Source organism: Felis catus, chromosome A1 (genome assembly GCF_018350175.1).
Source record: "Felis catus isolate Fca126 chromosome A1, F.catus_Fca126_mat1.0, whole genome shotgun sequence".
Lineage (NCBI taxonomy): Eukaryota > Metazoa > Chordata > Mammalia > Carnivora > Felidae > Felis > Felis catus.
This window is the reverse complement of record NC_058368.1, coordinates 212,496,570-212,510,774: the sequence shown is the minus strand read 5'-3', so window position 1 is coordinate 212,510,774 and position 14,205 is coordinate 212,496,570. Positions and strand designations below refer to the sequence as shown.

The following is a 14,205-nucleotide window of genomic DNA, read 5'->3' as shown; positions in this document are numbered from 1 at the left end:
AGTCAAGGGTGAATGGCTTGATTTTAATGAGAGCTAATGTGATTTAGTGTTTAAGAGTTTAGGTTCAGGCCACTACTTTCTGTTGAACTCTGAACAAACAATGTCTTAGTGCCTTCATTTCTAAAAAGGGTAAAATAATACTATCTACTTCATAGAACTGATATATAGATTAGAGAGTTAATATATGTAAAAGTACTTAGAATAATCAGGATGCAGGCACAGAAATCAAACTCTGGAACTCTATTCTCAAATATGTTGGAAGTGCTGAAAGGTTAAACAGGGACCATGAAGCAATCCAGAGATTAACAAGAACAGGAAGCCTTTATCACTCCATAGGATTGGAAGGCAAAGAGAGGAAGAAGTTTTAACAAAGCCTATGAGCTGGAGATTTCTGGAAGAAACTGGAACCATGAGACAGACATAGTCTTCTCTGGAAATCCTACTGCAAACATATAAGATGAGAGACACACCCTGGTTCCAACCGGGTCAATAAGCTCTCAGCCTAAGATTCTTTCTCCCTAAAATAGGGATAATATAGCCTCTCTCAAAGGATTTCTGTGTGCCATTTGAATAAGCTAATGTATATGAAAGCATTTATAATATAAAATGCTACACATATGTAAGATACTATTAATGATAATAGACATAGAACTGTTCATTCTTAACAACACACACATTTTTTGATCATTTGTCCTCACAGTAAAATAGAAATACAAGCAACTAATACAAAATTACATTTCTCCACAATGAACAATGTGAGCAGAGTATTAAGCCAAAAGAGATGAGAACCAAGGAAACCTAAATGTAATGTTACACACAAAATAAATATGATTTGCTGTGATTTCCTGACTTTCCAGTTAACGTCAGAATAAGAAAGAAACATCACAGTTAGAAAACTTTAGGAAATGCAGAATTTGGAGTGTGTTCTGTGTTCATTTAACCCTGTTAACATATAGTATTTTTTACACTTATGATTTAGTTACCTCATTTGAGATTTTGAGGATATATGTGCATGCACATCATCTTCACCTTGGTTAAGATGCTTTAAGAAACATATTCTGAAAGGTGTAGTTTTTGTTTATACCTATGTATTGTTTTTAATAATAGTATTAAGTTAACATACACAGTTCAATTTTTTGTCTTTCTCTTCTCTTCCAGAGATTTGATTTTACAGGTTCTGTGTCTTTGTATTATCTACTTCATTTGGAGAACCATAAATCTTCGGTCCCACTGATTTTAGAGGCAATTAATCCTTGGTCCTCCTGTACAACCACAACTCTAGCTGTTGCCATCTTTAAGACTTTGATCTTTTGACCCATTATAACTCACAAACTGTTTCACTTTTTAACCCAACTTGTAGTTTGGTTTTGGTAATTCTGCAATTAGATGAATTAACAATCAGGTGACCACATATCCAGGGGTTCTTGGAACCCTCCCAGTTTATGCCTGTTGTTCCTACATAATTATTTATAGCTTCCCCTTTCATTCTCATAAGTGTCCTGGTTTGGATAATAAATTATATGGCCACACATTAGCAAGTGTCTCAAAAGCAGAAACAGTATGCACTCTGTGATAATAATGTGCCCAGAATTTTATAAACAAAGCTCTACACAAATGTAAGCTATTGTTATCATTTTCTATGCAATATCCTGGTATTAATTTTATCTGCAGAAAAACAGAACAGATTGAAGGAGTTCCCTATCTCACTTGTAGCAGCAAGGCTGAGATCTGCTCAAGAAATATAACATTCTAAGGTCTCAGTTTCTTCATATGCAAAATGGAGCTGAATTACATTATCCCTATGGTCCATTCCAACCAAAAGAAGGTCTGCCTTCCACATCTTCCTATTTCCTACATAGCACATCTGAAATTGCATACTCTGTCCAGAGATACCTGGTACCCTCCAAATTGTCTGATTCTTCACCCTAACCTTGAAATTTATCCTAAAAGGCACCCAATACACAGAGAAATCTTGACCACAAAACCATATTCCAAGAGTTGTAAGTTTGAAACTTTATAAATTTTTGCCATTTTTTCCCTTAAAACTCTAGATTTGTCTTTACTTTTGACATACTATACATCTCTGGAAACATTCAGATCCAACTTAGGGATGATCAGCCTTATCTGTGCCTTGACAATTTCTTCTCTTGCTATCATCCAGCTAAGAGTAGACACCACTTATGGAATAGCATTTTTGCCAGGCTAGACAAAATTTTAACAGGCTATTTACTCTCCATCAACTCCTATTTCCTTTTTCTTTGATCCCCTCTTCCTTCTCATCACCATTTCTTCTTCCCACATGACCTTCCTGTTACTGGAGAAAACAATTTGATGGATTAAATCTCACTAATATATAAAATATTTAATACTCTATTTTCCTAGAATGTTTAGATTTTTAGAAAAGGTAAAAAGAGTAAAATGCTTAGTATAGAGAAACTTGCTGATAGCACAAAGATTAAATTATGTTAGCTGCCAGAGTTCTTTGCATATTGTAGGTTCTCAGTAAACACTAGTTGATATGTATGTGAGTTCTTAAAAAAATGAAAGGAAGTCTTCCAAGGCAGAGGAAGGTGAATATTTCTCAGGCAGAAATTCTTCCATATATGTCCAAATATCTCAAAATAACAAAAGAACATATGTTCACTAGTAGTAATAAGTTCTGTGTAGCTTTAATTTTAAGATGTGGGGAAAGGGAGAAATGGCATTGGAAAAATCTGTAGATGTCAAATGGGAACCAGAGTTGGAAGTAACTTTCAAGCCATGCTATTTAACAGTTCTAGGAATATAGGTTAGATGTAAAGTTCTGATGTAGTAAAATCACTATGGCATCAGTGTGTAGGGTACACTAAAAGCAGGAGACACTGGACCCAGGAATTCTATTTAGAAGCCTACAGCATTTATCTAGGATCTGTTAGGTTTCACTGGCACTTATAATATACACCCACATGGGGACAGTGAATAGGGCTGGATTGAGAAATATTCCAAGTATAAACTCTATAGGATTTTATAAACAATAAATATTGGGAACAGGTAAAGGTAATAAGAACAGTTGGATATATACTGAATTTAACATTTAAAATATGGGAAACTACATGGGAGATAAACTCATAAATGAGATAAGAAATATAGGAAGAGATTGGGAAGAGAATTTGGACAATTAATTCAATTTTAAAGATACTGAATTCAATTTGAAGCTATCCAGTTATAACTATAAACAGAATCTGACACTCAGAATAGAAATCAAAGCCAGAAGATTCAGACAGTTGCTGATACCATAAAATCACCCTGGATTATGTAGAGAAAATAAAGAAGACCTGAAGATAGAACATTAGAGAACCCTGGCACTTAACGGGAGTATCATAAGGCCACATATGACAAGCCCATAATTTATATCTCTTTCAATGATGAAAAGCTGAAAGATTTTACTCTAAGATCAGGAACAAGACAAGGATTCCCACTTTAGCCACTTTTATTCTACATACTACTGGAATCCTAGCCAGAGCGATTATGCAAGAAAAAGAAATAAAGGTATCTAAATCATAAAGGAAGAAGTAAAATTGTTTATATTTGCAGATGACATGATGCTATATATAGCAAACCCTAATGACTCCACCAAAGAACTGTTAGGATTAATAAATAGACTTAGTACTAAGTTGCAAGATACAAAATCAATTTAGAACAAACAGTTGCATTTCTATATACTAACAATGAACTGTCAGAAAGAGAAATTAAAACAATCTCATTTACAACAGCATCATAAAGATAAAATACTAAGAATAAATTTAACCAAGGAGGTGAAAGATTTTTCCACAGAAAACTATACGACAGTGATGAAAGAAATAAAAGAAGACACAAATAAACAGAAAGATATTTTGTGCTCATGGACTAGAAGAATTAATATTGTTAAAATGTCCATATCAGCCATATTAATATAAAAAAATTGAATACATAAGTAAATGGGGGAGGGAGAGAATAAATAAATCTCCTGTATAGATTTCCAAATAATTTATGTAGATAATCCATCCTCAAAGAGGTAGAGTTTAATCCCCTATTCCTTAAGCATAAATTACACATAGTAACTTTATTTAAAAGAATATAAAATGGGGGGTGCCTGGGTGGCTCAGTCAGTTAAGCGTCTGACTTCGGTTCAGGTCATGATCTCGTGGTTTGTGGGTTTGAGCTCTGCGTCAGACTCTGTGCTGACAGCTCAGAGCCTGGAGCCTGCTTCAGATTCTGTGTCTCCCTCTCTCTCTCTGCCCCTCCCCCACTCATGCTCTCTCCTTCTCTCAAAAAATAAACATTAAAAAAATTAAAAAAAAAAGAATACAGAATGGAATAAGGGGAAGGGGAAGGAGTAACAAGAGTGGAGAAACCTGGCAAATACTACCTCAAGCTAGTAAATCAAAGTTAACATCAACAGTGTTAAGTCATGTTGCTGCTACGTACTCTTGATATATGATGAGAATGACACTTTACTTCTGTGGTCATCTTCCAAAACCCATAACTCCAGTCTAATCATGAGAAATATCAGGCAAACACAAACAGAAAAACATTCTAGAAAATACCTGATCAGTACTCCTCAAAGTTGTCAAGGTCATCAAAAACGGAAGGTCTGAGACACTGCCAGAGTCAAGAAGAAGGCTACAGAGACACGATGACGAAATGTAAGGCAGTATCCTGGATGGGATCCTGGAACAAAAGAAAAGGACATTAGGTAAAAACAAAGGAAAACTTGAGTAAAATATGGACTTTAGTTAACAACAATTGTGTCAATACGGTGTTCGTTAATTGTGACAAATGCACTGTATTAATGAAGTCTGTTAATAATTGGGGGAAAGGGGTGGTGGTGGGGGGAGGTATATGAGAACTCCATACATTCTTTGCAACTTTTCTGTAAATTCAAGACTGCCCTAAAATAAAAAGTTTAATTAAAAAAATTCTAGAATTCTGTCCAACATATAGTAGGTTCAAAATTATTGAAAACTGTATTATTAACGGTGCTATAAGTTACAGGACAGAAAGTAAAGGAAAATAAGTATCTTCACTGCTCTGCTCACCAAATTCATTCATTACACTGACATCCTTACTTAGTAATTAGTAATGTCAGCTGCAGTAGGTATATTTACTCCTCATAATATTCTTATTTATTGAGCCTTTATTTGAGGCTGAGTACATGAATTATCTTAATACTCCAAAACGCTTATGAGATTTGTACTGTTATTATTCCAACTTTACAGATGAGGAATAACAAACTCAGAGAGTCTAAGAGAAACTTAAACAGGCTAAGTAATTTGCCTAAGGCCTACAGCTAGTAAGTGAAAAATTTTGAGCTCACGAATTTGTTGTTAGCACCTATACTCTAACTGGTCTGCTAAACAGACCTATACATGTAGATATGCCAGCCCCTGCCATACACATTCATACTGCATTATTCATGCACTTCCCTCTTTATACTACTGTCAGGACCAACATGCTCTCCAACCATTTCTTTTCTATCTGCAAATACACAGATAAACTCAGGACACAATACATCAGATCATTCCTAAACACCTGGCCTTGCCCAAGCCCTCAGTGCTGTGACCACTGGAAATAAGTCCATTTCCTTATTATTAAATCTACTACAAGGTAATATTTCAACTTGATTGAGTTGACAATTTTTTTTTCCTTTGAGGAATATACTGAAAGCAGCAGCCTTCCCTGTAGACAGAAGATAATTTAGTGAACACGTCCACTGTGTCCAGCCTCTTTTTTATACCCTCATTGCCCACTCATCGCTCTAACTCACTGAAGCAAGAGGCTAAAGAGAGAAAGCATTATTTTCCTTAGAAAGGCAAGTTATAGTGAAGCTCACTTTCTGTCTTCATGTTAAAATGAGAACACGGGTTCCTGGAAGCAAGGATTTTCTGTTCATGTGCAGCAATAGCACCTTCCAGTTTTCATAAATCTAAAGCAATCTTGTTTTATTTTCCATAATTAGGCCATAAGCTAGTCCATACCAGCCTGACTCGCTCAGCCACCCATGTGCTGCGGCTGGAGTGTCACTGTTCCATAACTGTGGTACTGAGTGCTTTTGTTAGGGCCTGTAGCATAAATAGAACAAAGAAAAAGATCTTTCTCAGAGAAAACCTTGAAAGCCGAGGAATGATAACCTTTCTCACACTGACGGCTGGGGTTGGGGGAGTGGTAAACTGGCAAACAAATCCAAGTCCTTCCTAGGGCTTTCCAGTCTTCAAAAGGATTCAGACCCACACAAATTCCTTCCTAGAACTGCCTGACAATGTTAACATTACCCAAGCAGCTCCCCACACTATTATACAGTTACACAGGTTCTTAGTTTACTTCCCGAGTAGACAGCAAATATCCTAACCTAGAAACTCTTTTCCTCCTATAATCAACTACAAGAAACCTTGGAAGAATTTAGAGAACTTAAAGAGCCATTTGCATATCCTCTAGGGTTACTCCTCATTTGACAAGGGGCAGGCTTAAAGAGAGAAGCCTCTGTCTGACAGGAAGTAGAGCACACAGGAAACAGTCATTCTCCCCTATGTTTTGAATGGGTGCCACATTTTCCTCCCCTCCCTTCTGAAGCCTTCCCTAACTAACCTAAAATGTTCTTACCACTTCTCTACTGGCATCCCCTTGCTAATAAGTCACATAATCACATAGTCACCTCTATTAGTTTGGGCTTCATTCTCCACTCTGCTTCCCCTGAGAACACTTTGTTTTCCTGTTGTAGCCCTTAATACCCTCTGCCTTGTAGTACAGCCCAGGATAACCGTATAGCCTGCATATGTAACTAGACTGTAAATCCTCTAATATAATGGATCCAGTGCCCTCCTCCCCACAGGGTCTCACATGCTGCTCAAAAATCCTTGCTGAACCAAAAATTTGCAAGTGCTTTTATAAACCTTTTTCATCAAATATGTCAATAAATTCTTGAAGAATCACAGCTATTTCTTGGCAATAGCTCTTCCCATATACTATTTCCTTCTTCCCATCTCGCAACAAACCCATAAATAAACACACACACACACACACACACACACACACACATTCATACTTTATAGTCTAAGCAAAATTATAAACAAATCAATTAAATATTTCATGAGTTATACTAAGACCACAGTTGCTTATTGATACATGTTATCTTTCTGATACACATACATTTAAAGAATGAAAATAGCAAGAACAACAACAAGAAAAACAGCAACTGGCCAAGAAAACAAAACCTACTATCCTAGACCTGGAATTCCAGGAAGTAATCCTAACATTGTCTTCATATAAAGAGACACGATCACAAATAAATACTCTAACCAGGTTCTCTATTAAATCAATCTTACATAGGTATTCTTTATAAAATATTTACTGAATTCTTACTATGAACGACATAGTATTCTAGAAGTTGGAGATAAAAACCTTTGGAGCTCACATTCCATAATACATGGAAATATACAATAAAAAAATCATGTATATATCTAAGAGGTTAGGTAGAAAGGAAAATATAGATCAGGGGACAGAAGAAACAAATCTAACAACCAGGGAAGGTTTGTAGAGGTTTTTAGTTGTTGTTATTTTAGAGAAACTTGCTATTAAATTTACATTTCTTTAAAAACATACTTTCTCCAACCCTCACCCACTCTAGGAAGGAAGAGAAAACCCTTACTCTCTCCATTTAGTGGATTCCATGTATAAAACCTGAGGTGATGAGCATGAAGTATGAAAATACTATGTACAAAGGGAAAGAAAGTATCTGCTGTTACCTTAATGTTAAGATACCCCCATTCCCAGGCCCCTTTTGCTTCATTTGAAAAAGCCCTTAGGAATCCATTTGAGTAGAGAACAACCTCTCTCTCTAGAGGGACACTCAAACCCCAACATGAAATTAAATAACTAAAGAAGAAAGAAAATGGATAGTACCTCATATTCTAGCGGGGAAGAGGATTTGCCCATTTATTATCCTGTAGTCCGCAGGCCAGCCTGAATGAAGTGAAAGCTGAGTCACGTATATACATGGTGGAAGGGCATTTTAAGTAGAATAAATAGCAAATGCAGAGTCCCTTATATGTTTAAGACATTTAAGTAAAAGCAATGGAACCAGTATGCTGGAGAGGAGGAAAAATAAAAGAGAAACAGGAAGCAGATGGTCTAGGGCCTTGCATTGTGAATGATCTTTTAGAAACTCACATTAATATGATCCCTCTGCAAAAGGGAAAGGCTTGAAATAAATTAAAACCAAAGGAGGAAGAGAGGCAAGAAGAAAGAGAAAGGAAAAAATCCTAAAACTACAGGTAGCTTTGTTTCTTTGTTGTTAATGGATATGCTAATTTCATTTCAGGTAGAAACTTGCTAAAGTCTCTCAGATCATCTCTCTTATATCCCCCTTCCTTTCTAACCATAATGTCACTGTCTTCTGATTCTCTTCATCTATGGCCGGAATTATTTACAATCCCTCCAGATTGGTTTTCCTCTCCATTTTAGGCCCCTCAACACAACCACATTGCTGTCACAGTAATCTTTCTAAAATCCACATCTTACCATGTTTCTCTCACCTTTTCAGAGGCTTCCTTCTAATTTTCCTTCCCTAATCCAAGTACCCCATTCTCTATACCAAACTGTAGTCCCCACTCTACTTTTAGTGGTTATTCCCTGAATACACTAGGCACTTTCACACTTTTATCCATATGTCCCCTGAAATCCTCTCCCAGTATCTCTTACTCATTTATACATGCAACTCAACTCCCTTAAACTCCATAAATTTCATCATATCCTGAGTATCTTCTACCCCCATGGAAGAATTAACCTTTTTCCCATATGCTTGCATGACACTTTGTTTATGTCACTACCTTAGCCTTTATCAACCAATCAATGTTGTGCTTACTACATGGCTTTCTTCCTTCCTACCATGTGAGTTCTTTGTCAGAAACACTGTACTCTTCATTTTTATATCCCAAGTACTTAGCAGAGTAATATATATAAAAAGATACTTAATATTTATTGAATTAAAAAACAAAATAGGAAAAGAGATGAAAATGAGGAAAGTCCCAAAGCAGAATCAGAAAACAAGAGAAATGAAGATGATAAAGAGATTTACAAAGTCAGCAGAGAGAAAAAAATTACAAAATATTAAAGCCAGAACAAAATTTTGTAATATTTTTTAATCACCAAATTAAAAAAATGATAGAAACTGGATTCAGAATACTCAAGCAGCAAATGATTAGAAGAGCTTAAAAGTTTCAATGCTTGATCCACAAATCTTAGAGAATAACACAAACTACAGATAAAAAGCACCTATAGATCATCCTGCTCAACTGTACACTGTGACTCTCTGAAATCGAAAAAGGTTGGAGAAATTTTGATGTACCATCAAGTTCATTTCAAGGGTTCTAATTTTCCTCTTACTTAAATTTTTTTTATATGACAACTTTACTCCCCTGCATGTACCTTATTACATGTATATTGATTTACCACTTCACAGTCTATGAAGCATTAAAATACCATTTCACCAGATTCTCATAGCAGTCTTTTAAGTCTTTGGTTTCAGTTAGATATCTTTCACTATTTTACTGTCTCCAATAGCTATGAAAGATCCCTTAAATACCACCTGTGTTTGTGTGATTTAATACAGATGCACTGAAGACAGTACCTCAGAAGTATAGGGTTTTGATGCTGGCCCTGCCAACCTCAAGTTCAGTGTCACTTCACCTTCTGTGTCTCAGTTTATGCATCTGGAAATCAAGGAGGCTTCACCAGATCAGTGGTTTCCAAACCTGGCTAGGCATCAAAACTACCTAGAGGCTTTAATAAATCTAATTGTCTAGATCCTTCTCCCAGAACATCTCACAAGTGAGGACCAGAAATCTGTATTTTCCAAGTTCTCCATCAGGAGGAGTTCAGATGAGGAAAAGTAGGGGGACCCTAGGCTTATCTCGTCCCTCGAACACAGCTAGATAAATATCAACTCCTTCTCAACAGCCAAGAAATCAGTCTGAGGATTGAAAGAACAAAACCTCAAGTCTACCAGTAGAATAATGGCAGGTAGGAGTTGTGGAGGGTTGACCTGGGGGAGATAAGAACTGTGGGTACTGCAGATGCTGCAGAGGGGAGGAAGCCCTGCTTACAGAAACTACTGTAAGGTATTATAAGCAGAAGAGAGCAAAATCTGAAGTTTTATTAGTCTGCCACTGTTGGTGTTGTGCCTGACTTAGAGGTGCTCCTGTGGGAAGCAGAGCAGAGACCCAGAGCAGGCAGCATGGTCTCAGGATCCCCAGGGTCACACAGGAAGGAATGGTTCCCCTGCTCAGAGCACATTTAGGAGTGGTGGCAAGGCTTCTCTGAGGACAGAAGAACAGGTGATGCCAACGTGCTGCACTGTTCCCAGGCACAGGAGCAGGACACAGACTGTGGCCAGCAATTCTTGATACTGGCTTTCTTGCTCCACTATGCCCTCAACTTGAAACACCTGGGACTGGCTGGCAAAAGCACATCAAGAGCCTCCCCCAAAGGATCAGCTCAGGAGCTGCACTGAGACCTTAAAATTTGGAGTTTAGAAACCCAGCCCTGCACCTGAGATAAAACAGCTCACACACAGGGTGAAGGCAGGGATCTGACAGAAGCTGGGGACATGAGGGGTAACTCTGTGAGGGCTTCCTGAAGAGTGATGAGTAGGAGCTCTCCACTCCACAGAGAATAGAGCAGTGTGAAACCATTACCCCCATCTCCACCCCCTATCTGTACTGTCCTACCTCAGTGAGTTAAACAGTGCCACCAAGTGGAGACTGGAGCTGCATACATCAAGCTCCACCCCGCTACACACTGCAGGTACATCTCTACCAGAGCAAGTGGGTCTGAGAAGCAGTGCAATGGGCCCTTCGCTCAGAAGACCAACACTAACACCTCACCAGATGTTATTCTGATCATGGAGTCTACTGATCATGGAGTGCTGATCATGGAGTGCTGCAAGTCTACTGATCATGGAGTGCTGCAAAGCTTCAGTTCTATGGGAAATAGGATCTAGCTTGCTTTTTATGTTTATAATTTAAAAAATTTTTAAAAATATAATATATATATATATATATATATTTACTGTTATTTTCTGGATCTTTCTTTTAACAGGCAGATAAAAACACACCTAGGATTAAGCTTTTTTCTTTTTTTTCCTGGGAAAAATGATAAAACAGAGGAATTCACCCTAAAAAAAAGAACAGGAAGTAGAAGTAATAGCCAGGGATTTAATCAGTACAGATATAAGTAAGATGTCTGAACCAGAATTTAAAACAACAATTACGAGAATAATAGTGGGGCTTGATAAAAGCATAGAAGACACTAGAGAACTCCTTCCTGCAGAGATAAAAGAACTAAAATCTAGTCAGGCTGAAATTAAAAATGCTATAACCAAGATGCCATAATCTTGAATGGATGCTATAACAATGAGGATGAACTAAGCAGAGGAACAAATCAGTGATATAGAAGATAAAATTATGGAAGATAATGAAGCTGAAGAGAAGAGGGAAAGAAAGGTATTGGATCACAAAGGCAGAATTAGGGAACTCAGTGATTTCTTAAAACGTAATAACGTTTGTATCATAGAAGCCCAAGAAGATGAAGAGAAAGAAAAAGGGTCAGAAGGTTTATTTGAGCAAATTATAGCTGCAAACTTCCCTAATCTGGGGAAGGACAAAGACATCAAAATACAAGAAGCACAGAGAACTCCCATTAAATTCAACAAAAGCCAGGCATCACCTAGACATATTATAGTCAAATTCACAAAACACACAGACAAGGAAAGAATCCTGAAAGCAGCAATGGAACTAACCTACAAAGTAAGACAGATAAGGTTCATAGCAGATTTGTCCACAGAAACTTGGCAGGCCAGAAAGGAATGGCATAATATATTCAACATGCTGAATGGGAAAAATACACAGCCAAGAATAATTTATCCAGCAAGCCTGTTATTCAGAATGGAAGGAGAGATAAAGAGTTTCCAAAACTAAAACTAAAATGAGTTCATGATCACTAAGCCAGCCCTGTAAGAAATACTAAAGGGGAATCTTTGAGTGGGGGAAAAAAAGACCAAAAGCAACAAAGACTAGAAAGGAACAGAGAACATCATCAGAAACACCAACTTTACAGGTAATAAATGGCACTAAATTCATGTCTTTCGATAATCATTCTAAATGTAAATTGACTAAATGATCCAATCAAAAGACACAGAGTATCAGAATGGATAAAAGAACAAGACCCATCTACGTGCTACCTGTAACACTCATTGTAGACCTAAAGAAACGTGCAGATTGAAAATAAAGGGATGAGGAACCATCTATCATGCTAATGGATGTCAAAAGAAACCTGAAGTAGCCATACTTACATCAGACAAACTAGATTTTAAAACAAAGATGTAACAAGAGAAGAAGAAGGGCATTATATCACAATTAAGGGGTCTATCCATTGAGAAGATCTAACAATTATAAATATTTATGCCCTCAACTTGAAACACCCAGATGTATAAATCAATTAATAACAAACATAAAGGAACTCATTGATAATAAAACACAATAGTAAGGGACTTTAACACCCCCTTATAGCAGTGGACAGACCATTTAAGCAGAAAATCAACAAGGAAACAATGGTTTTGAATGACACACTGGACCAGATGGACTTACAGATATATTCAGAACATTTTATCCAAAAGCAGCAGAATACACATTCTTCTCGAGTGCACACGGAACATTTTCCAAAATGGATCACATACTGGGTCACAAATCAGCCCATAACAAGTACAAAAAGATTGAGATCATTCCATGAATATTTTCAGAACACAACACAATAAAACTTGAAGTTAATCACAAGAAAAAAATTTGGAAAGCCCTCAAATGGAAGTTAAAGAACATCGTCCTAAAGAATGAATGAGTTGACCAGGAAATTAAAGAATAAATTAAAAAGTACATAGAGGTAAATGAAAATGAAAACATGACAGTCCAAAACCTTTGGGATGCTTTCTTGGCAGACCTAAGAGGGAAGTATATTGCAATACAGGTCTACATGAAGAAGCAAGAAAAGTCTCAAAAACACAACCTACTTTACATCTAAAGGAGCTATAAAAATAACAGCAAATAAAGCCTAACGCCATCAGAAGAAGGGAAATAATGAAGATTAGAGCATAAATAAATAATATAGAAACAAAACAAAACAAAAAGCCAGTAGAACAGATCAACAAAATTAAAAGCAGGTTCTTTGAAAGATTAATAAAATTGATAAACCTGTAGTCAGACATATAAAAAAGAAAAGAGAAAGGATCCAAATAGATAAAACAAATTAAAGAGGAGAGATCATAACCAACATCACAGAAATATAAACAATTATCAGAGACTACTCTGAAAAAATTATATGCCAACAAACTGGGCAATCAGTAAAAAAATGGCCAAATTCCTAGAAACATACAAACTACCAAAACTGTACAGGAAGAAATAGAAAATTTGAACAGACCCATAATCAGCAAAGAAATTGAATCAGCAATCAAAAATTTCCCAACAGACAAAAGCCCAGGGCCAGATGGCTTCCCAGGAGAATTCTACCAGACATTTAAAGATGAGTTAATACATATTATTCTCAAATTGTTCCAAAAAATAGAAATGGAAAGAAAACTTCCAGACTCATTCTATGACACCACTATTACCTCGATTCCAAAACCAGACAAAGACCCCACTAAAAAGGAGAATTACAAGCCAATGTCCCTGATGAACCATGGATGCCAAAATTCTCAACAAAATTCTCAACAAATCCAAAAGTGCATTAAAAGAATTATTCACCATGATCAAGTGAGATTTATTCCTCGGCTGCAGGGGTGGTTTGATATTCACAAATCTATCAACATCATTCACCACATTAATAAAGGAAAGGCTAAGAACAATATGATCCTCTCAACAGATACAGGAAAAAGCAGCTGACAAAATACAGCAGGCATTCTTGACAAAAACCCTCAATAAAGTAGGGATAGATGAAACATACCTCAACATCATAAAGGCCACATACAAAAGACCCAGCAAGGAAAGCTAAGAGCTTTTCTTCTATGGTCAGAAACAAGACAGGGATGGATGTTTACTCTCATGATTACTATTTAACATAGTACTGGGATTCTTAGCCTCAGCAAGCAGACAACAAACATAAAATACAAGGCATCCAGATTGGCAAGGAGGAAGTCAAACTTCC

General features: G+C 36.7%; 1 pseudogene; it reads right to left on the bottom strand.

Moving 5' to 3' along the window:
• LOC111556575 overlaps nucleotides 1-14,205 on the bottom strand; it is a 342,142-nt pseudogene that overhangs the window by 171,031 nt on the left and 156,906 nt on the right.